The 27,581-nt window shown below is 35.0% G+C and overlaps 3 long non-coding RNA genes across 3 annotated transcripts; 1 reads left to right on the forward strand and 2 right to left on the reverse strand.

The window, feature by feature from the left end:
- Positions 1-2,676: 2,676 nt before the first annotated feature.
- Positions 2,677-4,244, reverse strand: LOC145611007 (uncharacterized). Its single transcript, XR_014106314.1, has 3 exons — positions 3,779-4,244; positions 3,619-3,699; positions 2,677-3,042 (listed from the first exon to the last, which is right to left on the reverse strand). It is a non-coding gene; the product is annotated as an uncharacterized LOC145611007 (long non-coding RNA).
- A 3,811-nt stretch (positions 4,245-8,055) lies between these two features.
- LOC145623769 (uncharacterized) lies at positions 8,056-13,278 on the reverse strand. Its single transcript, XR_014110231.1, has 7 exons — positions 12,662-13,278; positions 12,226-12,293; positions 11,955-12,056; positions 11,655-11,724; positions 11,080-11,165; positions 10,642-10,755; positions 8,056-8,371 (listed from the first exon to the last, which is right to left on the reverse strand). It is a non-coding gene; the product is annotated as an uncharacterized LOC145623769 (long non-coding RNA).
- Positions 13,279-14,363: 1,085 nt separating this feature from the next.
- Positions 14,364-20,677, forward strand: LOC145623768 (uncharacterized). The gene is made up of 8 exons (XR_014110230.1): positions 14,364-14,510; positions 14,608-14,693; positions 15,984-16,111; positions 16,193-16,261; positions 16,381-16,482; positions 16,592-16,779; positions 17,678-17,754; positions 20,258-20,677. It is a non-coding gene; the product is annotated as an uncharacterized LOC145623768 (long non-coding RNA).
- Positions 20,678-27,581: the final 6,904 nt, after the last annotated feature.

A 27,581-nucleotide genomic window follows, 5' to 3' on the forward strand; every position in this document is an offset into this window, starting at 1 on the left:
TAATGTGTAGGCTTCTTTGGTGTAATTATGAATAAATGTAGATTTATGAGTGAATCTATATGTTGATAAATAGAATTAAACCAAAATAAGTGATTGTACATGTTTTTAAATAGAGTTAAAAGTATAATATATGTATAAGGGTATTAACTAAGTTGGTTTACTTGAGTATTTATTTTGAACTATGTATAGGTAGATAATCTAATTTAAGGCATGTTTACATTTACAGAGCTGAACTGAACTGAACTGATTGTAGCTGAACTAAACTGAACTGAATAGAGCTAAAATGAATATTTAATGAGATAAGAAAATTAAAAGCTAAACTGAACTGATTGGAGCTGAATTGAACTGAACTGAAATTAAGTTAAAGCGAATAGGCCCTTAGACGTGGACTCTATGGGGACATTGGATAAAAGTTGAAGTTATGGACTATTTGGTAAAAGATTGGGTTGTAAAGAGCAATCATTTTAAAATTGGTTCAAAGGCCCAAAATGTTAATGTGGCTTAAAAAATTGTTTGGGCTACTATGATCACATTTTTGGCCCTTTATGACATTATAATTGGCAAATATAAGAATTTTTTTTTTTTTTTTTTTTTTTTTTTTTTTTTTTTTTTTTGAGAACAGGCAAATATAAGTACTTTATACTCATTCTTTTCAATCAGAAGTTGCAACCCTTTATATATACTTATTAGTTTCCATTAATTAAAACTGATATTTATTATATATGTATATTTTTGTCTTTCTTAGTCCCTACAGAGTGAGAGTAGTATAGTATTTCTTTGCTTATTTTCTCTTTTGTAGATCTGAATGAATAAAAGTCTAATGATTTTGCTAATTAGTTTTATGAAGTGTTATAGTATTCCAAATGGCCCTTTATTATTGTAATTAACGTTTATTTTTATTATTTACTTTTTTTTCTACAAAATTATGTATCTTTGCAGGGGTGGTTGAGATTTGAGCTTTAAGGAAAAATTGTTGCATTGTTTGATGAGCATCATTAACGAAAATTGTAATTTGTAGCATATTCTCAAGTGTAATACAGATTTTCATTAGCAAAAATCATTTGAATATGATTGTTCTTTTATTTCTATATAGTTGTTCACTTGTTCTTGTTCTACAACATTTACTAACTCAATGTGAAAATAACATTCTTTGTTGTTAAGCATAAGATTCAAATGTCCTCAACAATCTAAGCTACCAATTCTTATTGTATGTATATAATGAAGATCAATCCCATGCCAATTATAGTTTTAATAAATGTGAATTATGATTATTTCTTGAAAGTTGTTAAATATTACCAACAAGACTTAAATTAAGAGTTTCTGGGTTTTTTTTTTCTTTTTTTTTTTTTTGGGTCATTGTTAACTTGGGTGTTGATATTTTATACTCATGTAGTTATTTTAGTTGTCTTTTTGGACTAGGACTAATAAGCAAACTATGGACATATTCTCATATTTTTACTTGTTACGAAGTACCTTTAATTTTTCACAAACAATTCTTTATTAATCGAATATAACCAATCCAATTTCATATAATTTTGCTCAAATCCTTTGCATTACATTCACAAATTGGTGCCCAACAATTTCCTTTTAATCTAGTTCAATTAAACACAATGCTCACACATCAACAACACACATAACATTCCTTTCTTAAAAAAGAATTTAAAAACTAATTGGCTAAAAATATCAAATATACAACCTCCTATTTTGTATATTCATATAATAACCTACCATTTACTTAAATAATAAATTCTTCATGATAAAAATAAAATATTATCATAGTATTAAATAGAGATGACTTATTTAATTAATCACTCAGTGTATTTTGTTCTTCTTGTACTACCTATACGTTACTTTTTCTTATTTTTTTTCTTATGCAAATATCCTTTTCACTAAATCTGCCATACATTAACATAATACAATCCGTTAATAGATGAAGCCTATAAATTAAATACACATGTAAACAGGCTTCAAAAGAAAAGACAGCAGTAAAAAAATCTTTGCACAGTGTTTCATGAAGGGGTCAATGCCTGAAGTAATTCTTTAATCCTCTTCTGTCCATAATCATATAACTTCAATATTTCTTTTGGGCAATGTTTCACTAAGGGGTACATGTTTCTGCAGTAATCTGATTACTAACATGAAAACTATGAAAGTAGCAATCTATATCTATATCTATACTTAGTATTTAAAAACACAAACCACAATCTATACTTAGCCACATGTCACCATAATCACCCATATGCCACATGTCACCTCTCTTAATCTTTTCTTTTTAAATTCCCATTTTAATATAAAAACAAAATATATAAAAAATGTTTGAGTCTTTAATCTTTATGTATTCTAAAACTTACAATTTTAAGTAAGAAAATTAAGTGTTTCATATTCAACATAATTAATTAAAGTTAAACTAATTAGTGTTCATTACATTACATTAACAATAAAATAGTCTTTTCATCTCCTAAACTTAAATATAACTTAAACCAGTATGTCATTTCATGCCCTACAATATCTATATATATATATATATCTAACCTAATTCCGTCCACAACAATACCGACACTTTTCAAGAAAAATAACCTGAGTAACAACCCGTGCATCGAACGGGTCAGAAGGCTAGTTGCATTTAATTTGCCATACATTGACATAATGCAATCTGATTACTAACATGAAAATAGCAATTGCATACACTAAATCTTCCATACATTAACATAATATATACAATTCGTTAATAGATGAAGCCATTATAATTAGTTGTAAACACGATACTCTTCACCCATAGTATCATGACTTCTTGATAGCTTCAGTTCAAGATGCTTGTAAACAAATTACAAGAATGAGGCAAGTGCTTTCAGCTTAATTAAAGAAATAATCAGAAAACCAAAGAATTATGCAGTCTGGTGTAGCCCAAAACCATCTTGATAGCTTCAGTTCAAGATGCTTGTAAATAAATCACAAGGATGAGACAAGTGCTTTCGGCTTTCAAATCTCTTGGGTCCTAAAGCCACATACTGCCCGCATCCGCCACGAAGTTTGTCTATCATCCTGCTTATAATGAAAAAGAGAGCTTTCAAATATCAGGGGTCCTAAAGCCACTTACCTTTTGCCTTATTAACTGAGGGTGCAACTTTGATGGCTTAAAAATACGCGACAATGGCTTCTGAATGAACAAATATTTGCATCAAAGTATTACAGTCCAACCAATCCCATCCAATTCCCACTAAAGAATATTGCAATCCTGGCAATCCTATTTAATTCCCATAAAAGAAAATAGCATTCCTACTAATCACATTCGATTTTAAGTAGCTGAAACAATATTCTCACAATTTTCCAATCTAAAAATCATCAAATTAACTTGCAAATACACCTATATATTCAACAAAGAAAATATTAGCACCTTAAAGTTTACAATTCAACAAATCAAATTCAATACCCGCCACAAAATTATCACTTCCTACAATTTTTATTATACATATGAGTTCGAAAGATTATACCAGGAGCATCTAAGTATGCCCTACACTGATAAAACAACACCAAAAACTTTAATTGAAAATGAGATATCAATGAACCAGTTAAAACATACTTCTGGTGTCGAAACTTTTCAGGACAGTTATAAGATACCTTGCAATCTTGGAGCTCAGCATCTAAACCCAATTTCTCTTCTTGCTTAAAAACATACATGTCATGGTACTTTTGAACTTCCTGAAAGAGTAAAACATACAAATAGGTAAATAATATGTCATGTCATTCCAGTAAGGAAAAACAGAAAACAAAACTTTACCTTCCTACTTTGTTCAGCTCCATCTCCAACTGCTCTATCTTCTCATCTCCAATTGCTAAAAAATAATGCAAGCCCCAAGAAACAATAAGCAGGGATATGAAGCTAATACAAATATTTCCCAATCACTAAGACCAATGACTAAATTATAACTAATCAATTTAGAGAGATTAATTCCTGAGTTGACCCTTGACAACTTGATTAAAGAAATTAATGACAATATAACAACAATAATCATGAGTGCGCTTTAATGGAGAACTCAGAGTGCGCTTCAATGGAGGAGAGAGAGAGAAATTTGAGGATGCTTAGGAGAAGAGTGAGGAACTGAGAATGAGAGGAGCAAAAGCAGGAGAGAGAAATGGGCAACCCGAATAGACCAAACTACCCCTGGCAATCTGGTCAATCAGGGAAGGGTGCTAAGGGCAGGGGAGGGCAATAGCGTCAATTTCCTGTTCATACAGTAGATTGGGAATAGTAAGGGTGCTTGGGACTTTTATATAGGGTGCTTGGGGCTTTTATATAGATTATAGATTATAGAATTAATCCAAGATTCCAATCCTAAGAGTACATTGCATGCTGTACACTTTGTTTTTTTTTTTGACAAATAAAAAAAAAAAAAAAATCTAAATTGTTAAGGTACTCATATTCAATGTAAAGGTTGCATAACAATCTAAATTTACATCTCAATTTGGATGTCTCAAGCCATAATTGTTGCCTTATTCTTTTGAAAATGACACTTTGCTCTTTACTTTTCCATGCTTCTTTTCCCATTGGTGCTTCTTGTAATTATACTGCTATCTATTGAGACATTTGATTGAGTTGGAAGATTGTTATTAGTGTATGCAAACCAAGTGAGGTTCTGTTTGTTTGAAGCTGTATGCTTCACCTCCTGTCAATTCTGCCATGTGATGATGCTGTAAAACCATTTTTAACAAGGCCAAATCTGTTAAATGATGGGAGTTTTAGGATTGATTAGCAGTATCAAACAACTCTATTAACTTCACTTGACCCGACCTGAGTTGATTTGACCTACACTAACCCGACCCAAACACCGGTGATTAATAGCTCCACACGTGAAGTAGGCGTTGGGGGTTTAGATTTAATATGGTGAAAGATATCGAGAGGGAAGAAGGCAGAAGAGGAACGAACTCAAGAGACATGGCGACAAGATCAATATTAGCTCGATTTTCTTCAAATTTCGCTCTTCGAATCCGCCATAATCACGGGATTCTCACCTCAAATTCCAATTCCTTTTCTTCATCTACTTCTGCTGCTGCTGTTCCCCATTAATACCATTGATTATATTTGCATACTATAATTGGCATCTTGTATATTATTATTGTCCAGGTGTGACAATGGTGACTACTTGTTCCTACCATCTTATGTTATGCAAACGCAGGGTTCAAGAAAGCAGCAAGAAGCGATGAGGAAAACTCCACCACAGCAGAAAAGCAAAAATTGTAGGAATATTTTGGGCTTTCTATTGATACATTGATCTGACTAAATTAACCAAATTATATTTACGATTTTTTTACTCTTGCTACCTCTAAAGCAGGTGTGTTTCACTTTTGCTACCTGGGAAAAATTTTATTTTATTTTACTACCTATCAAATCCTTTTTTTAAAATTTCGCTACCAGTTAACGGAATCCGTTGAGTTTTTTTTTTTTTTTTTTTTAAAAAATAATAAATTTAAAATTAAAAAATTAAAAAAAATTTTAAAAAACCAAACCCTCCTGTTAACCACCTCCCTCCCCCCTCCCCTCTGCCGGCGGCAGGCATCCAAACCCCCTCCTTTCTGCCGGCGATCCTTTCCCTCTCCCTTTCCCCCTCGAACGCAGCCCAGCCATTCCCTTTTCCCCCTGGTTCTTGCTGCCTCGACCCCAACCAACACAGATTGCGGCTTCTACGGGAAAAAGGACTTCAACTTCGCCGGAAAACAAGGGTGCAGCTTCGTCGGCGAAGAAAACGGTCTCGGGCTGGTGATTATCTTCAATTTTTGGGTCGATTTTGGGGGAAATCGATTTTTGGGTCGATTTTAGGGTCAATTTTGGTGCTGCGATGGTGGGGACAAGGAGGGGGCTGCGATGGCGATGGTGGGGGAAGGGAAGGGAGGGGGCTGCGATGGTGGGGAAGGGAGGGGGCTGCGATGGTGTGGGGGAAAGGAGGAGGCTGCAGTGGTGGGGGAAAGGAGGGGGCTGCGATGGTGGGGGGAGGGAGGGGGCTGCGGTGGTGGGGGAAAGGATGGGGGTTGGGTTCGCCGGCCGCCGTTAGGGGGGAGGGGGCTAACGGGAGGGCTAGGCTTGGTGGTTGATTTTTAAATTTTTTTTATTTTTATTTTTTTTAAAAATTTTGGTGGCTGACAGGGAGGCATTTAGGGTGTGGCTAAGGAGGTAGTGGTGGTCGAAAGGTGGTAATTAGGGTGATTGGATCTCACTAACGAAAACGTTAACTGGTAGCGAAATTTATAAAAAAGGATTTGATAGGTAGTAAAATAAAAAAAAAAAAATTCCCAGGTAGCAAAAGTGAAACACACCTGTTTTAGAGGTAGCAAAAGTCAAAAATCCTTATATTTAAGTTTCCACAAAACTTCGTAAGACTAACTAATTCAGTAGAAGTAACTTTTGGTTTATATTAAGAGTAATATGATTATTCGGTCAACAAAGTGTTCGATAATATTGAATATTTAAAATGAAAGTAATAAAATATGTAGTATATAAATATATAAAAACGAACAACGGAGTACTGCGTATTTGTAAGGAAAGAAATTCTAAATGATTTTATTTAGAATTAGAATACCAATATTTATAAGCACTAGTCCGAGAGCGCCGCGCGCGATGCGCGCGCACCGGTTTGTAAACCTTATTAAGAAAATTATTAGCAAGACATATAAGTAAGCTAATTAACTTAGTTTTTGTAAATTTGTACATGATATATGCTTGTATACGTTATAAATTATTGCATTATTGTGTAAAGTATAATTAAGTTGTATTGAAATATTAGTGTTATTACTATTGATATCATACATAAATGATAGGTCTCTAAGAAATTTTTTTTATCATATTTAATGTAGAGCATTTGTGATGAAAAGGATATCATCAATTTACTGCATAATCCCTTTTTTCAACCCTTGAAGTAATCCCTGACCGAGTAACTCGAGTAACACCTGACTGAATAATTTGAATAACCTTAACTCAAGTAACCATGCCACAATCCGTTTCATAATAATTGCAACACTATTTTCTTTGGTAAGAGTCCGCGACTATTTTATTATCTCTCTAACCAACCCAATTTACACTTTTTTTTTATTATTATTTCTCTCTCCTACGAACAAATAAATATATCTAACTAATTATAATTTACATTAAAAAATCACAAATTTTTGTATGCAGCTTGTTATATCGTGCATCAAGGTTTACTTGTCTTTCTCGGTATAGGATTACTCGAGTTGTCAGGGTTACTCGAGTTGTTACTCGAGTTGTTGGGATTACTCAAATAACCCCTGCCAAGTAACCCCTCGAGTAATTCATGACTCAACCCTTGAGTAACCCCTCCCCCTCAAGTAAACCCTATTGAGTAACCCCTCAAGTAACCCTTGGTTGAACCCTCAAGTAACCCTTGGTTGAACCCTCAAGTAACCCCTTACCAAACTTCTTAAGTAACCCCTAACCAAATTACTCGAATAGCCCCGTACCGAACTCATTAAATAACCCCTAACCGAGTAGCTCGAGTAACCCCTCAAGTAACCTTTGACCAAGTAACCCCTCTAGTAACCCTTGACCGAGTGACTCGAGTAACCCTTGCTTGAGTAAACCCCTTAAGTAACTCGTGTCCCAACCCCTCAAATAACCCTTGAACGAGTAACTCGAGTTACCCATGACTGAATAACTCAGATAACCCTAACAAAATAACTGATGTAAACACCCCCCCCCCCACATGGTGCGACCTGCTACACCAAATAGATGATGTCATAAAATTCACTTTTTGATCCCATCCTATTTTTTTCTTTTGTGCTAACACCCAATATTATGATTAATTCAAAACAAAGGGAGCAATAGTTGTCTCATCCATAAATATCATACACAATTGTGTCACCTCTAAATAAATTTGCATTGTTGGTTAATAGGTTATTCCTTATTCAAAACTCATAACATTTGGATAATAGGTTATGTTCTTATGAAATGGGGAAAAAAAAAAAAAAAACTCCATAATGACTTTTGAATAATAGTCTATGTCTATCCTTTCATTAAAAAAAACCACGATGATATTTAAAGAAAAAGTATTTTCTTAGGAAAAAAAATTATTACACTTGTACTTTGCAAAATTGTAAGTTGATTACACTTTAAAGCATCTAATGGCAACGATTGTTAATACTTTAAAAACTAAACTAATTGCGACTGTCTTATCACTTATGCTAGAAAATGAAACTCATTGCAAAGCATTGCCTGCTTACTATAGTTAATAGCTGTATATAACAAGTTTAGTGAATAGATAACAGTAAAGAAAACAAGTCTAACAGCCGCATTGACGCCATTAGAAGCAGGCCCAGCACCTCCTCCTTTGTCCAGAATTCGTCTATGTTAGAAATCCAAAGCAACCTGAAAGGAAATAAATTATGTAGGATATCAATACTAATAACAATGCGAGTCATTTGATATATTATCATAATCAATGACATCTGATTACTCTAATTAAAAAATTCGCAAGGTGAAATGCTGAAATCATCATATACAGGAAAATACAACTCCCAAATAGTAGTATCATATTATGTTGCATTTAGCACATCACTCATAATCTCATATACATTCTGAAATATAATATGCAACACTATGCCAACCTGACCTTTGTATTAGAAATGCCAGTTTTGAGTTTAAATTTAACCACCAACGCAAGGTTATTTACCTTCCCACAAAAAACTTCTAAAATTGACTTTCACCAACATATTTAAGGTCATGTTTTAGTGGGTCAGTCACACAAAAAACTAAGACAAAGAATAGCCTGACCACACAAGCACAACAAAGAAAGGGTTCAAGATATGCATTTCATCAAATAAAATCATCAACAACACCCAAAAGCAATTATACAGCATGCTAGCAAGGAAAAGGAAATAGTGACATTATTCTTTCACCAACATTATTTTGTGGCTTTGATCATACTACACAACATCAAATCAAATCGTCACATCTCAATTCGCTTAATGCAAGATAGTCTAAATCCAATGGTCCACCCATCTCTACGGCAAGAAGCACATGGTAAATGGATTATATTATATACCATTATATATTTACATTAACCATATCCTATTCTCCTAGCAACAAGTAATACAAGTTAACAAAGCTCATTATTGATCCCACTTTCTCTACGATTAAAGATTCTACTGTAGTACTTCGTACATAGTAATTTGGAAGCCAATACTGAGACTTGTTCTGAAAAACCCATGTCCTAGCTATAAAGTATAAACAACCTCACACATCCATCTAAATCCCACCCTCTTACCCTCCCTCAATTAAGTAATTCATAGATTGCATTTAAACATACTACAACTCTGACATAGATGATTTCCAAAAAGAAAGTTGACTCACCAAATGACAATATATACAAAATTCACTAAACTTTTAGCTTATGAGACAATTTTCCTATTATGTTACCATATACGATGTGCATCAACATTCTTCAATCTCCCCTAGCATAATTAATTTCCATTTATTCTCCTCTTTCTGAACAGTTTCTTCCAGTTACATGACAGCAGGAAGTGAAGACTATTAAATTCTTTCGCTTTTTTTTTTTTTTTTTTTTTTTTTTTTTTTTTTTTTTGTGGGTTTGGGTGGGGTGAGAAAGGTTTGGGGTCAGTAGGGTAGGGGATTAGTTTGGGCTGTGATTGAAGGAAGGTATAACCGCAATAAGGAAAGAGTCACATGTCATGTTGGGAGGAGGTGCTCGGGAGTCGGGACTGATGAGAAGGCAGCAACATCACCCATCAGGAGATCGCTAAACTAAAATAACCATTATCTTCACCTCAATAAGGAAAGAGTCACATGTCATGTTGGGAGGTGCTCGGGAGTCTGGACTGATGAGAAGGCAGCAACATCACCCATCAGGAGATCGCTAAACTAAAACAACCATTATCTTCACCTCGAAACAAAAAGATACAGTTGTTATGAACTTCTCTCTCACATGCTAGCTTATTCACATAACCCAAACCTTAAAAGAGTTGTTTTTCCACAAGAGGACATAAGATGAGATTAGACATTGCAGATAAAGTAACAAATCTGATTTCTTTTAAAGGGACAACTTTTCTCTCCAATAAATATTCCCAGCTTCTAGAGTTCCCTCTGACTAAACATAGTGGACACCCAAGTCTCACACAATCATATTTATCAGTGACATGAGTGAAAAACTGAAAACCAGATCTTTAGGGGTTGTTTGGTATCATTTTTGGTTTTCAGTTCTGTTTTTTTGAAAACTAAAAACCAAAAACAAGAAACAAGAAAAAGGTGTTTCCACTTTTTTGTTGTCAGTTTTCAAAATTATTATGATTTTAATAATTTTAAATAATTTTTTATTTATTATGTGACATATATCATATACTTTTATACAACAAAAAACCGAAAAACAGAAAACCACAACAATGCCAAACAAACCCTTAGAAACTGGTTTAAGAGTGTACAAGGACTTGACAATCAAGAAACATTACTAACATTAGTGCCATTTATTACTATAAATCTTTTGACATAGATTAGGCAATCAGAGACTGCAAGACATCATGTTCATTGACGCTGAAGGAAAAATTCTATGGTGTTAGGCATGTCAGTTCTCAAGATTTTGGGCAAAGTCACTTGTGTTAAGTATCTTCCCATTATTGACATACCTTCCACTTCTTGGATGGTGGTCTTGAAGAAGCAATTCTCTGATTCAAAGAAGACATAAGGTTCATCTTCTTTCCAGCATCTCGAATAACCTTTGAAGCTTCTGTTATAATTACCTGTTGATCAGACACACACAAATCCATCTACTTAGTCTAATTAAATTTCAATTCAAAAGGCTATCAATTTTACCCAAAACTACTACAAGACATAATTTGACCCAAAAAAATATAATTACTCAAAAATAATCCCATGAACGATTTGCTCCTCGTATTCTCACTTTCAAACCATCATATTCAACAAAGTAAAAAAATTGCGTGAGCTCCCAACCCCTCTATGGTGATCATTATAGTACAATTCAATTCACTATTTTCATCCAACATCGAGAACAATAAAAATTACTTTTTAATTCATAAAGAACACAATTCATAAAAATTACTAACCTACAACATCCCAATCAAGGGTTATACCTATAACCTTCTTGAAATTCCATTATAGCACCCTTCTAAACACCTTACTATTGCTTGCCCTGAAATCACCATTGTGAGAAAAGGTTGAATTAGACTCATACTTCTGACATTATAAGATAACGAGGAACAGTACAACTGAAACAAATTTTAAAAATAATATTAAAACTCACCTCCAGATTACCAATCACTTAAAACTATCCCTACTGTGTTTGTATACCTTTCACAAGCTTAAATTATAACAAAAACAGCAGTCGCAGCAAACTGATGTCCCTAAGTTTGCAAAATTGTCAACTAAACCTAACAACCAATTAAATACAATGCATTTATCTTCAGGTCATTGGTAGGCTGATTCACCAAACATCGACCCACGCCCCAATCTCTAAACAAAAGTACTTCTATTTTCCACCAATTAACTCCAGATCAAAATCCATTCAAAATTTAGTACTTCATCATCACTACTTCAATTCAATTATCAATTACAATTAATGAAATTGAAGGTAAAACTTTTACACAAACTTAACAAATAAAAATAAAAGCTAAAATCTTACAGAGTCCAAGTCGATTTGGGTGAGGTCGATAGTGATTAGTGAGGCATGGTCCCTTATATTTTCTTCGGATCTGCAACCACAAATCATTAAAAAGTCTTTTACCAAAAAATAACAGATAAAATCTTTGAAACATCAGATCAATTAATCAAGCAAAGATGAAATACCCAAACAAAATCATGAAACTGACACTACCTAAAGATCTGAGCTTGAAGCTCCACACAAACCCAGAAACAAGGAAACACTCAAATTATAATCCTTGAACCCGCTTTAAGGAGTATATAAAATCAGAATTTGACATACCCAGATGAGATTCATGATGGAAAACTCAACCCCAAGTCAAAGTAGAACTTAATGGAGAGCTCAAACACCAAGTAAATTGGCAAGATTTAGATCATCTATCACCTGCAATTCATAATTAAGGGTTATGGATATGAAAACATAAACCCCTAGATTAAATTAGAAAATACCCACAATCTATTTCATTCAAGCAATTCATCGAACACTTTAAGATCAAATATTTACAAGACAAAAGCAAATAATATAACATTAAATTAGATTCGAATGAACTCACCTTGGCACAAACACTGACAACTCAATCAAGAATATCTTCTTTAATTCAATCTTGAACATCTGGGTTTCCTACAAAATCCGCCAAAAAATAAAATCAGAAACAATCAAGCTTAGAAGAACCCTAAAGATCTGAGCTTGAAACTCTACACAAACCCAGAAACAATGGAACACTCAAATTATAATCGTTGAACCCTCTTTAAGGAGTATATAAAATCAGAATTTGACATACCTAGAATGCAAGCGAGCAAATTGTTTCTTACACATTAAGCATTACATCAAGAGACACAAAATTCATAAAGAATCAAACTCTACAACCTTAAGCATCAAATATTGTGACTAATGAAGTAGTTTAGCATCAAAAGCTTTTTAAGTAAAAATATTCATTCAACAAAAATTTAGAATCAATTTCAATTTGAAACAATCAAAACCAAAATTACCTGAAAAAGGAGGAAGATCAATGAGCATGTTTCTGGGCATGCTCAAGATGAAGGCGTTCCTCGGGATTGACGAACAAAGCGATATACTTGAAATTCGTGGATGTTGAGACGGTGGAGATGTTGGTGATGCTGTGGCCATTTTCCGGCGATCATAGGCTTTTGTTGATTGGGTTTGGTGAATCGGTGCACGACTCAGTGTTGGATGAAAATGGAGTTAGTGGGTTTTAAAAAAGGAGAGAGAAAGATGGGTTCTCCTTTCTAAGAAATAAACCCTAAATCCATCAATCTCACCAAATTAAACAACCAAAGAATTATGGGGATAGGATTAGCGTTCAAAATGAATAACCCTGGCCTAGAATTCGAGAAGAGGATTACCTTGATAGATTGAGGAGAGAGGTTGAGAGGAGATGAGGAGAGAGGAAAAAAAGGAGCAAATTACAGTGAAGCTGAGAAAGGCTGGAAAAGACGACAAAACAAAAGATAAAACCAAAAACAAGTTGAACAGGGCAAAAACGGAAGGGAAGCATTCAGCAAGAACAAAAAAAATATTATGGCAGGGGCAAAATCGTCCGACCACTGTTCATAAGAAATTTGCTAAAAGTAAAACTTCCTCAACCCAATTTGGCTTTTATAAGGGTTATATGGAAGTAGTGGTGTACAGAAGGCATAACAAACAAACTTAATCTAGGCTAGAAAATAGGAAAAAAAAACCATTTGACTTGATGGAAGACATATTGATTAGATAAGTACGAAAAGCAAAAGCAGCTAAAATATCTTCAACAAAGTATTGTTGAATTACCGTTCAAAAAAAAAAAAAAAAGTATTGTTGAATTAGATAAATATGTGTGTCCAAAAAAAAAAAAAAATATGACATAGTAAAAAAAACATGACATAGATTGATCAAATTTCTAATACAATCCAACAATTTTTTATTGAATAATCTAAGAATAAACAATTTTGGTACCCTAATACTTGACGACTCATTTGCAAAGGAGTGGCTCACCGATCATTGTTCCTGATGTGATATTAGACGAGGATGTAATTAGCATAACTTTAATGCCTTTGCAAGCAATCTTGAAACGGTCTATAGCAGTTTCTTGTTGGCCCCTAATGCTCTGATAACGACCTGCGATTTTTAAAGTGAACTCCAACGGGAAGTTTTGTTCCTTATTTGTAAAATTCTCAATCGCCATCCCAATTTGCATTTTTTTCTTCTGGTTATGACTCTTTTCGTAAAAAGTATCAAGTGTAATCGAGGAGAGGACAGATTCATCATTGTTGTAAGCAAGTAATACCATGAATGAGTCGAACAATATTGGTTGCTCGTTAATTAGGGAAAGGGTTACATTGAGATCCAAACCTACACTATCATTATTATTCGAAATCATCACAGTTGATGATTTCACCTCAAGAGAATCAACCTCAAATCTAAATTCAGGGCCTGATAGGAAGAAGATAAGGGAAACAAATCCCGTAAGTAAAAAACCTACAAAAAGTGCTGCTAATATGCCTATAAGAAAATGTGTCTTATTTTGGACTGTTAAATCCATGTTAGTATTTGATTCTTCATCAATAAAGAGTATGTACATCATATATTTATAGGCATAACCTTGTGATACAATCCTACTCCTAACGAGTTAGGACTTACCAAATGTACTCCTTCGACCTTATCTTTTCGTCCAAAAAAAAAAAAAAACACTGTTTAAGTTTGCGGAGTTTGATAGGGACATAAACATTGTTTTACCAGGTTTAGTACTCCGTAATTGATATAGGATTTTATGTACACGGTAATGTTCTTTGGTGCTTCTGGAACTTCTGGAATTGCTCATCTCTCTCTCTTTCATACAAGGTGGAAATTTAACGAGTAATTATTTCATTATGTTTGTAATTTTTACCCATTTCAATCCCTAATTTCGTTCTCTATTTTCGATCTTCTTGTTTTTTAGGGGAGTAACTCAGCAGAATCTAACTTCATCGACCGATGGAAATCTTCGTCTCGAGGGGGTTTTCTCGGATCGTTTGGATGAATCTGGTACTCGATTTTCTTTATTTTTAATTTTGTTGATGAATCTGTAACTCCTCTTTCTTTAATTTTTTTGTTTTAATTTTGTTTTTAGTTCAATTGATTTGGTATGCAAGTAGTCTGTAAAACCCCTTCTTCGATTTTGATTATCGAAAATGTCCTCTTTAGTTTTCATTAACTACACACGACTGAAAAAACTTCACCTGGCCTAACTCAGATTTTATCGAGAAAGGATTGGCATTTGTCGCTAAACCATGAATTGAAGGCTCATGAAAACCCATTAATTTCAATTAGGTTTTATATATGGGTTTTGAATATTAATCCATTATTCCAAAAGAATCAGCGAATTCGCAGTGTTTTGGCTAATAATCTATCTAGAAAAGGTCCGGTTTTGTTGAATGTTGATTTAGTTGAGTATATTAGGAGTTCATAAGTACTACTACCAACTTTAACCGATGACAAAGACTTTGGTGTTATATCTATCTTAAACAGTTGAGCTACGTTCTACTAACAGGTGAACTATTAAATTAATTTCTACAGTTGTAAAACCAATTGAAAAAGAAAATAGTAAATTACTGATTTATAAAGCTTTTGAAATTCACAAATGGATTTGAAGAATTAAGCAAATTGAAAGGGAAAATTCAGCAAAAGATGATGCTATCCTACTCGTATCTCATGAGGTTTGCTTAAATTGGAGGTGATGCCATTGTTTTCAACCTCGGCAAAGATGATGCTATCCTACTCGTATCTCATGTCCATAAACTTAGTACAGTATTCTTTCCTAATTTATGATATATTTTTGTTAAACTGCAATTTGTTTGTTGTCATACTGAATATGAAAAAAACAATCAATCAAATATATAACATTCAAGTGACCTGTATGAAGTATAAATACTGCAATTTGTATGTTGTCATATATATAAGTCTAGAGTATTAAACCATTTTATTGAAGCAACTACTATAACAGCAAGATTGTTCTATTTTTTTATTTTTTATTTTTATTGAGCATGTGAATTGTAAAGCCCATTGAGTGCTCTTCCTATGAGATTATACATTTTAGCGTATAGATTGTGGGAAACCTTTCTCCCTATGATGATTTAGTGTGAAGCATATGATTATAGTGTATGGCAATTAAAAATTTTACAAACTTGCCGGTTCTCCTATTGAAATTTAATTTTTTTTTATTTTTATTTTTTTGAGGATAGATTGAAATTTGAATTTAAGATATTGTGAAATGTGGACTTTTTCCTTTGAGATTTTAAATTGTAGTACCTGCCTGATTTTCTATGTTCTGTGCAGATTATTGTCGAAAATTGTGTTCCTAAACAAAATTGACAGCATTCTTTGTCAAAGCATCTCACAAACTTTCAACTCATCTATGATGACTGCTATTCGATGCATGTCTTCTGCAAAGCTTTTTGTTGGAGGTATTTGATTGATTAATACAATAAATAATTTATGCAATTTTAGTATGGAACTTTTTAACTAAACTATTATGTCCACGTCAGGTCTTTCATTTGCAACTGATGGCGGCTCATTGAAGGACGCATTTGCCAATTTTGGTGAATTAGTAGATGGTGAGTATTAGCCATTTCTCATTGAAGCTGTTTTTCATAGACAACTGTATTGCAAGTTTTACATATTGGTCTTTAAGTCTGCAGTCTTTTTAATTCATTCATTTTTTTGTAATTTACAGCAAGGGTGTGAGAGAAACACCGAAAGGTCTAGGGGATTTGGGTTTGTCAACTTTGCAGATGCTGAAGCTGCAAACAGTGCATAGTCTGCCATGAATGGCCAGGTGAGAACAGACAACCTATCTACTTCCAAAGTTTTTCTTTTTTCAGAAATTCAAAATACACATGCAGATCATCATTACAAAAAATATTTGTGCACTGATGTACGTACAGGTTCTGAATGGGCGTAACATCCGTGTGAGTATTGCAAATGAGAGGACACCAGGTCCTCCACAAGGAGGAGGTTGTGGGTATGGCGGTGGTGGATACGGAGGTGGCGGTAACGGCAGCACTTTTGTGGCAGCTCCTGGATTGACAAGGCATGTGCAATCACTTCAGTGGTGGCCAATGTTGAATTCCATGTATGCCTTTTTAATCCCCTATTTGGATCATACTAATTTCTGAAAGGAAAGTTTTTATTTGCTACAATCCATTTGAATGTGAATGAGCTATTTTCTATAGGGACTTATCCATAGGTGCTAATTAATGACAATAATGGTACTGAGTTTCTAATTAAATTTATCAGTAAAGTCTTGGGACAATGAACATGATTTGGGGTACGGTTTTACAGATTGACTGAGGCTGGTCCTAAGTTAGGGGTAGCACCAACCAATTATGAATTATAATGGCTGGTTTTAATTTGTTTGGGGAATAAAACCACATTTCCAGACAATTAATACCCCTGTTGTAGAAGGTTTAGAGTTTCTTTCCATGTTGAAAATTTATGTGGCATCCATACATATTATCGGGTTGTGAGAGAGAGGAAGAGAGAGAGAGAGAGAGAGAGAGAGAGAGAGAGAGGGGGGGGGGGATAAAATTTCATTTCCAGACAATTTGTGCCTGGTGTAGAAGGTTTTGAGTTCCTTTCCCTGTTGAAAAAGTATGTGGCATTCACACATTATTTCTCAGATTTTGTAAAATATTATGTGATGGGCTATCAACTCTGGAAGTGTGTGAATTTTCTAAACGGAGCGCGCGCATATATTTTGCTCATTATGACTGTATGAGTGAGGTAAAATAGAAAGGGAGTGAGAAAATGAGGGCTTTGAAAATGAGGGAGTGAGCTAATAGATAAATTGATGGATACACAAGTAGGAAGTGTATTTCTAAAATTCACAATACGTAATAATGAGTAAGAGCTATAAATTGCGAGCGTTGAATCTCTCAAAATTGATGTCATGAATCTTTTTATTGGTGTTATTAAGCTATTTGTTATTCTAAGTGATGATGTTGCTTGTCCATTGTGGGTTTTGTTCTCAGTATGCCTATGAAGAAATAGATGAAGTGCAAGCATCCAACACCCTGGAGTGAGTTTGAAATGGGGAATGATTAATGAGGTAATGGTGAATGCCAGAAGTGAGATTCATCTGTAGTATAATTTTATTTTAATTCTTCAGTAGTCTGATGGTCGTCTTTATGTTCTTATGTAAATATTTAATATATTGGTTGTTGATGTCTTCTACTCTATATTTCCTTTCACTTGTTTTATATTTAGTCTTTTCAGTTAACTCTTTCTTAACTACCCACATGATTTCCCTTGACATTCTCAATTGCTTATAGGGTTAAAACAGCTTATACTTCTCCCTCAGCGAAAGTCTACTGCAGAAGGAGTTTTGTTCTCTTTCAACCCCGTTTCTTTCTTATTTTCCACATTTTTTAAAGTCGTAATATCACATGCTTCTTTCACTTATCTGGGTTTTATTTACTGGCTCCTTCATTATTCAATGGTTTCATAGAAAAAAGGGAAAATACTAAGTCGAGACATTAAGGGGAGTTTTTAGAATATGTTTCCATGTTAATTCTTTGTATTTAGAGTGATTATATAGATTTTTTCCCTATGCATGTCAATTTTTTTGTAAAAAATCATCTAGGTTGATCAAGTTATCTTTCTTGAATGAATTTAGCTGAATACTACTACCTCCGTTTCTTTTTAGTTGACACGTATTCCTTTTTAGGAAGTTTCTTTTTAGTTGACACGTTTCCTTTTTGGGTAAATTTTTTACCTTGCATTTACAAGTTACCCCACTTGTTTTTTCATTCTCTATCACTCCTCTTCTTAATATATGTGCCTAAATCAAACGCGTCAACTAAATAGAAACGGAGGAAGTATTGAATAATACTAACGCGTAGAATCAGACTGCTGCAATTATGTTGCAAAAGCAAAAAGTTGGGGTTAATAAAGCTGATCATGGTCAACTTTCTTAAATAAGTAAAATAAACTGTAGTGATTTTGAGTTGTCTGTGGATGAAGCTGTGAAGGAGTAGTTGCTTTACTTGAGGCAATGTTTGAATAATATTTTTTTTTTAGGCATGGATGAATGTATTTATTAACTGTTAGAAAGAAATCAAATGTTTTTCTTCCATTGCATTATGTCAGTATTCTTAATAGTCTAATAAACAGATTGAAGAATCAACTCTCTTTGGTTATTAGTGATTATGTGTACTTTGTCTTAGTTAAGTAGTGAAGTTCAATTTTCTCCAATGATTTTCCCCTGCGCAACATTCTAAGCCTTTGAGAATTCTCCTGTATTAATATGGACTACTTACCTGTCTATTAGAAATATTCTGATTATCAGTGGTTATTCTGCAAGTCTAGCTACTGCCTTTTGCATGTTTAGCTGTCCTATTGGTTTACAATCATTCTGCTTATAATGAGCTCATTGTTGACATATTATATATTCCCCTTGATTTCATTTGGTGTTTAATTTCTTATAAATTATTAACTTTGTGTGGATTGTCTGTGTGGCCGTGTGGGGCTGGTCGAATTCACCATCACCGTAAGTCAAGAGCCTCGGCCAATGGTCATGTAGGTGCAACTGCTGCTGTCTAATCTGCAGCGATACTTGAGCTCATTTTGCTCAAGTATCGCTGCATTTTGCAGTCGAAATCGTGCATTTTGCTCATCTTACTCACCCTAATTTCTGAATCTGATGATAACCTAGATTTTAATTTTGTTCATACTCCCATGTGACAGTTTTTGAGCTCATTTCTTTGATTTTTTTTCGATGTGGAGAATTGAGGAAGAATTTTATGAGTGTGAAATTGCTGGGGTGTTTTGGGGATCGTTGCCCAGTTTTCCACTCTCTTTCTCTCTCCTTTGATTATGATCATCAACATTAAACGGCCCTCCCCCAAATTCTAAACCCTAAACCCACAACCCTAACCCTGACTTTTGGGGATTTTTTGCTGAATCTTGAATATGTTGCAGAGGCGATATTTTTTTTATTTTTCTGAAAATGGCATCTGAGTTGCATGACTGGTATAACCTCGGCGAAAGAATATGAACTTTTGGATTGAGGAAACCTTTAAACAGGTGGCTCTCCAAGTTTAATTCTCTCCTTGAGTGTACAATTATATGCTATGCAATCCCTTGCGATTTGATTCAGATCAAAGTTGTCCTTGTATGAGCCTAAACTTACAAACTAACATGAAAGTGGTGAGGCAGTGGGTTTTAAGGGCGGAGAGCCTTTGGGAGTTCTGGGAGCTGTTGATATTTGGGTTTGATTTTGGAAGGAGTTTGAATTGCTGAAAACCTTCTACTACTTATCATCAGTGTGATTAACATGATACCCTCATGTTTGTGTGTGTTTTCTTTTAAAATTAATCTCCAGTTATGGATCATCATACGCTGATGTGTGTCTTTGCTTATGGATCATCATTCACTTATGTTTTTGACTCTTTTATCTTTTTTTTTTTTTTTGAATGGTGTTATAAGATCTCCACGACCTCTTGTTATTATATGGGTTTGAATTGTGATCATTGGAGTTCAAGGGAACTCCAAATGTTATCCTTTTAATCTATGTGTTTGCTTCCCAATCTAATATTTTATTGTGTTTTCAGTGCTTAAGGAGGTAAGAGAGATGCTCGGATGAAGTCTGATCCTGCAAGGTGGAAGCCGAGGAAGAATTCTATGAAGACATACCCTGTCATTTAACGGATTGGACTGACTGTATTTATTTTATTTTATGTATCATAATCTGTAATCTTTTGCAAAATTTCACTTTTTTTTTAGGGGATAAGGAGCAGGCTCGGTTTTAATGGTTTAAAGCCTTAAACTATTATGATTGAGTAGCAGTTCAACTGAAGTTTGTTCATTAGAAGCAGTGCGGATTGCTACGTATATTAATTTCTCCTTTGTTTTATTGGCTCTCAAATCTATGTCAACAGACTTTTACTGGGGTTCCACCTATTTTGATACATGTATGGAATAACTTTGTAATTTTCGTTATTGCAATGTTGAGGTTTTAGCACAATTTATAAGGTGTTTGCAATTAGTTTAGTTTTTTAAGTTTTAAACAATTATTATTGGATGCTTTAAAATGTAATCTTATTTTAATTTTGCAAAGTTTAATTATATTTGAAGTGTAAGTGTAGTGTGTAACCCATTGTGAAAATACTTTTCCTTGGGAAATGATTATGGCTTTTTGATGAAACGGGAGTAGCCTATTAACCAAAAGCTACCTATTAACCATCAATTTATTAGCTTTGTTAATTCAATTATGAGTCTTGTGTATTATTGGTAAAAAAAAGTGATGAACAAATGGGAGATGTAATTTGTATATACTTTTAAAAGTGAGTAAATTCTTTAGGGGAATTGTACAGACTATTTAGGAGTGATAATTTATTTAAAGTTGAGGTTCGGTTAGGGGTTACTTAAGAAGTTCGATAAGGAGTTACTTGAGGGTTCAGTTAGGGGTTACTTGACGGGGAGGGGTTACTCGAGTGGTTAAATCATTGATTACTCAAGGGGTTACTCGGTCAGGGGTCACTTAAGAGGTTACTTGGTAGGGAGTACCTCAAGTTGTAACCCTTGACCAATCAACCTAAGGACCTGTTCCGAATGACCGAACTCAGCTGAACTGAACTTATTAATTAGTGATTTTTAACTACAGATTAGTGATCTTTGATTATTTATTGATTATTTATTACTATACATATGTGTATATACAATTGTACATAATAATAATAATAATAATAATAATAATAATAATAATAATAATAATAATAATAATAATAATAATAATAATAATAATAATCCGTCCTATGGAATTAGGAGAGTACATTGCTAGTGCTCCTCTTACGCCACTTGTCAAGCCCGGTGGTGGTATCCGTCCTATTGTTGTGGGTACGGTTTGGCGGCGTCTCGTTTCGAAGGTGGGTGCTGTTATGGTTGGTCAGTCTTTAGGGAGTTACTTTGATGGCCTTCAATTTGGTGTTGGGGTTTCTACAGGTGGTGAGGCAATTCTTCATGCGGTGAATCGGTTGATTGAGGACCGTGGTTCTGATGTGGGTCTATCTATGTTGTTGGTGGATTTTCAAAATGCCTTCAATCTGGTTGATCGTTCGGTCATGTTAAGTGAGGTACGTCGCCGTTGTCCGGGCATTTCGCGATGGGTTGAATTCTGCTATTCTAATCCAGCCAGGTTGTACTATGGGGACCAAACCTTATGGTCATCTCAAGGGGTGCAGCAGGGTGATCCCGCAGGGTGATCCCCTTGGTCCTTTGCTTTTTTCTTTGGTTTTACAACCCCTGGTATGTAAAATTAGGGAGACTTTTGATGTATGTCTTCAGGCTTGGTATTTAGATGACGGCACGATTATTGGTGACACTTTGGTGGTGGGGCAAGTTCTGCAGTTGATTATGGAGGAAGGACCTCGTTCTGGGTTATGTCTTAACGTGGAAAAAACTGAAGTTTTCTGGCCTACGGAAGACCCTCAAAGCAGGCTGGTGGGTGTCTTTCCGCCTAATATTGCTCGACCTTTGCGTGGTGTTAGGTTGCTTGGAGGTCCCGCTAGTTCCGATTCTGGTTTTGGTGGTGAGCTTGTGATGCAGAGGGTGACCAAGACAATTGCCCTTATGGATAAGGTCGCTATGCTTGATGATCCTCAGTGTGAACTGTTGTTACTTAGGGCATGTACTGGTGACAGGGTAAAGTCGTATCCCCTAATCAAAAATAATTACCTAATTCACTAACTAAAGTAGATAGGGAAGTAGGGTCGATCTCCACAGGGAAACAAGTCTTTTTACTCCTAATTAAATATTATAATCTAAATTATTTAAGTAACCAATATTAAAAGTTGAATATGAAACTAAACTAAAAAGAGTAGGAAAAGGGAGAAAATAATATATAAAAGGATCTAGGGCATAGGTTCACCAATAAATAATACTCCGGGGTAAAATAGGGTAATCAATCATTGACATTGCATAAATAACATGATTAACAGGCTCTCGCAATTTATTAACCAACATAGATCTAACAGGCTCTCGCAATTTACTAGATCTAAGTTCTTATTGAAAATAGCCTTTAATATCAAATTAACATCTGCTCGATTCATCAATTTAATATTGCTATACTTTTACAAGCCGCAATTCTAAAACATTAAAACAATCCAATAAGAAATCATCATGCAATACCAACAATCAATAATAGTCAATCATCAATGCATCAATTAATCAGATTGTAAAGGGCTCTCGCTACTTATTACAATCACACAATTAATTTATCGGTATTAAATCTCTTGACTTAACCATTTATAAATTAACTTGCCTATTGAAACTAGACCTAAACATTAATTCTCATCTCTCGATTCTTGAATCAATATTGTCAAACTCATGCATAAAAGATAGGCCTAATCTAGTCACAGAGCATTAAATCAATCAATAGGAAATTAATCTAGCATTGATAATTAACAACAATAAATTACCCCTTCATATTATTTATGGATCCCCACAAACCCTAGAAATTAAACTACTCACACATAATTAAATATAAACTAAGCAAAGCAATAAAATAAATCATGATCAAAGGAATAGAATAAATAACTAAGATTAAGGGAAGAGAAATCGTCACCAAAATAAATCTGGAATCAATCAAAGAAATAAGGACAAAGGTTTAGAGAGAGATTAAGAGAGAGAAAACTAAGTAGAGAGAGAAAGTCTAAGATAAAGGATTAAGAGAAGAAGAAGTGGTGAAGAAGAGAGAAGAAGATCTCCCCAAAAGAAGAGACGATCTAAAAACGTATTACGGAGGAGTATTTATACTCCGTACAAAAATCCTAAACTAAAACAAATTAAAACGACTCTAATTGTTTCCTAAATAAACACGCGCCCGATCGGGCGAAGCACCGCCCGATCGGGCGCGCCTTTTTCACCTCTAATAACAATCTCGCGCCCGGCCGGGCGCGTCACCGGGCGCTTCTCCCGCCCGGCCGGGCGCGCCTCCGGGCGCCAGCCTTTTTGGCCGGGCGGATCATTTGGGCCAATATTTGGACTTCGATTGGGCTCCAATTATTCGGGCCAATCTGGGTTTCCTCTTTGGGTCTTGAATACTCGGTCCAAACGCCCCGGTATCACCTCTACCGAGCCCTTAATCACCGGTTCGATGGCTCCAACCGGCCCTGGGCTATAAAATCTGGTCGTGCTTCTCCAGTGCTCGTGATTTCTCCAAAATATCTCGGGAAAATACTCCAAAAGCATAAATCCCTGCAAAAGTCAACCAAATCTACGAAAACACTAGAAAACACCAATTAGTAATAAAAGTGGCTTTAAAGAGCCAAAAACACTACTAATTATGACCAAGGGACGGGGGTAAAATACTATATAGAATGAACACATCAACTGGAGTTTCAAAACTCTACTTTGCATTACGTACTTGTCCTCCTAGTACTTTTGAGGTAGCTCAGCGCACTTTTGATGGAGCTCTTCGATCTTCCTTGGAGCGTATTGTTACCGCTTCGGGGCCTGGGTTTGGTGATTGGCAGTGGCGGCTTGCCACCTTACCATTTGCGTTTGGAGGGCTTGGTGTTTATTCTGCAGGTGATGTTCGTCACTATGCTTTTCTTTCTTCTCGGTTGCAGTCTACTGGGTTGCAGACACAACTTCTTCGGCATGCTGGCATTGTTGGTCTTGGACGAGCCTTTAAGGATGCGTTGTGTTTGTTTAATGGAACAGTGGAGTCTGACATTTTGAGTAATCCTAGTGAGGTCGCTGCCCCTAAACACATGAAGAAATTGGCAGATATGTATTTCACAAAGATTACCGCTTCTGCAGAATCTGCTTATTCTTTAACTCCTCGACAATCAGCATTATGGAAATCACAGCAGGGTGATCATACCTCTGCTTGGCTTCGGGCGGTTCCTATTTCGGGGTTGGGTCAGACGATGAACGCTAAGACTTATCGATGTGTGTTGTCCTATCGGTTGGGTGTTCCTTTATTCTCTGTCTCGACGTCGTGCTCTGCTTGTTCGAGGGTTTTTGCTGGAGATATTTTCGGTGATCACGCGGTGTCTTGTGCTGGTATTGTGGGTATTAAACATCGGCATAATGTCGTTCGGGATACCCTTGTTGATGTTTGCTATCGTTCTGGGATTTCGGCGAGAAAGGAGGTTGACATTGGGTTGGCTGGAGGGAACGACGAGGCCCTCAGACCTGCGGATGTGTTACTTTATTCATGGGATCGTGGTCGCGATGTCTGTGTTGATTTGACAGGGTCTTCTCCTTTGACACAGTCGGGGCTATCTGACTTTATTCCTGGGCGCGTTGTGGCTGATGCTGCTCATCGGAAGCGGGTTAAATATGAAGCTCGATGTCAGGTGATTGGATATGGTTTCATTCCCTTCTCCTTTTCTTCGCTTGGGGAATTAGAGAAGGAGGCTGTTGCGTTACTGAAGCGGATTCAGAGGTTCTCGTCGACGCAAGACATTAGGGCTCGTGCTGCAGCTCATATCTTCACTAGGGTAGGATTTGCTATAGCTAGAGGAGTGGGGGCCTTGATTGTATCTCGGCTTCCCACTAATTTATTGTAGGTTGTATGATTTTGTTTTTGAGATAATAATAATAATAATAATAATAATAATAATAATAATAATAATAATAATAATAATAATAATAATAATAATAATAATAATAATAATAATAATAATAATAATAATAATAATATTATTATTATTATTATTATTATTATTAATTATTGATTATTATTATTATTATTTATTGATTATTATTACTGTATTATTATTATTATTATTATTATTATTATTATTATTATTATTATTATTATTATTGTTATTGTTGTTGTTGTTGTTGTTGTTGTTGTTGTTGTTGTTGTTGTTGTTGTTGTTGATGGTTGTTGTTGTTGTTGTTGTTGTTGTTATTATGATTATTATTATTTATTGATGATTATTATTATTTATTGATTATTATTATTAGTATTATTATTTCAATTATTATTGTTGTTATTATTATTATTATTATTATTATTATTATTATTATTATTATTATTATTATTAGTTATTGATGATTATTATTATTTATTGATTATTATTATTTATTGATTATTATTATTTCAATTATTATTGTTATTATTATTATTATTATTATTATTTATTGATTATTATTATTATTATTATTATTATTATTATTATTATTATTGTTAATATTATTATTATTATTGTTAATATTATTATTATTGTTATTATTATTATTATTATTATTATTATTATTATTATTATTATTATTATTATTATTATTATTATTATTACTATTATTGTTGTTGTTGTTGTCGTCGTCGTCGTCGTCGTCGTTGTAATAAGAGCTAAAAAGAATGAAATTTGGCTTTATATCATTATCAATATCATTAGACGTAAATTAAGAGCTGAACTGAACTGAAATGAACTGGACTGGACTGAACTGAACTGATCTGAGCTGAACTGAACTGAACTGAACTGAATTTCAACGGAAGAGAACAGGCCCTAAGTAACCCCAGCAACTCGAGTAACCCCAGCAACTCAAGTAATCCCATATCGAGAAACTCGAGTAACCCTTGTTGCATGGTACAACAGACTGCATGCAAAAATTTGTGATTTTATAATATAAAGTATAGTTAATGAGATATATTTATTTGTTTGTAGAAGTGAGAGAAAAAAAAAGTGTAAATGGAGTAGGTTAAAGAGAAAAAATAAAATAGTTGTGGACTCGTACCAAAAGAAAGTAGTGTTGCAATTATGCAGAGTTTACTTGAGTTATCTTGTTAGGGGTTACCCGAGTTATTTAGTCAGGGGTTACTCGAGTTACTCAGTCTGGGGTTACTTGAGGGGTTGGGACAAGGATTATTCGAGGGGTTCACTTGGTCAAGGTTTACTTGAGAGGTTCACTCGGTGAAGGGTTATTTGAGGCGTTACTCGGTCAGGGGTTTCTTGAGGGGTTCGGATAGGGGTTGTTCGAGGGGTTCACTTGGTTAAGGGTTACTTGAAGGGTTACTCGGCCAGGGGTTATTCGAGTTACTCAGTCAAGGGTTACTCGGTCATAGGTTACTCGAGCTACTCAGTCAGTGTTTACTCGAGTTACTTGCTCAGGGAGTATTTAAGGAGTTCGACTAGGGGTTACTTGAGGGTTAAGTTAGAGGTTACTTGAGGGGTTACTCAATCATGGGTTACTTGAGGGGGAGGAGTTACTCAGTTAGGGGTTACTCAAGGGTTTCAGACATGGATTACTCGAGTGGTTACTCGGTTAGGGATTACTTGAGGGAGGGGTTCACTCAGTCAAGGCTTACTCAAGGGTTACTCGATCAAGGGTTACTTGAGGGGTTACTCAAGTTACGCAGTCAAGGGTTACTCGAGGGATTACTTGAGGGAGGGGTTCACTCGGTCAAGGCTTACTCAGGGGCGGTTACTCGGTCAAGGGTTACTTGAGGGGTTACTCGTTCAAGGGTTACTCAAGTTACTCAGTCAAGGGTTACTCGAGGGATTACTCGGTCATGGGTTACTCGAACTACTCGGTCAGTGGTTACTTGAGTTACTCGGTTAGCGATTATTCAAGGAGTTCGGCCAGGGGTTACTTCAGGGTTCAGTTAGGGGTTACTTGAGGGGTTACTCAATCAGGGGTTAAGGTTACTTGGCCAGGGGTTAATTAGGGAGGGGTTATTCGGTTAGGAATACTTGAGGGAGGGGGGTTCACTCAATCAAGGGTTCCTTGAGGGGTTCAGACATGGGTTACTCGATGGATTCACTTGTTCAAGGGTTACTTATGGGGTTACTCGGTTTGGGGTTACTCGAGTTACTTAGTCAAGGGTTACTCGAGCTACTCGGTCAGTGGATACTCGAGTTACTCAATCAGGGGTTATTTAAGGAGTTAGGTCAGGGGTTACTTGAGGTTTCAGTCAAGGGT

The sequence above is a fragment of the Chenopodium album genome, chromosome 3 (assembly GCF_948465745.1).
Source record: "Chenopodium album chromosome 3, dcCheAlbu1.1, whole genome shotgun sequence".
NCBI classification, from domain to species: Eukaryota; Viridiplantae; Streptophyta; class Magnoliopsida; order Caryophyllales; family Amaranthaceae; genus Chenopodium; species Chenopodium album.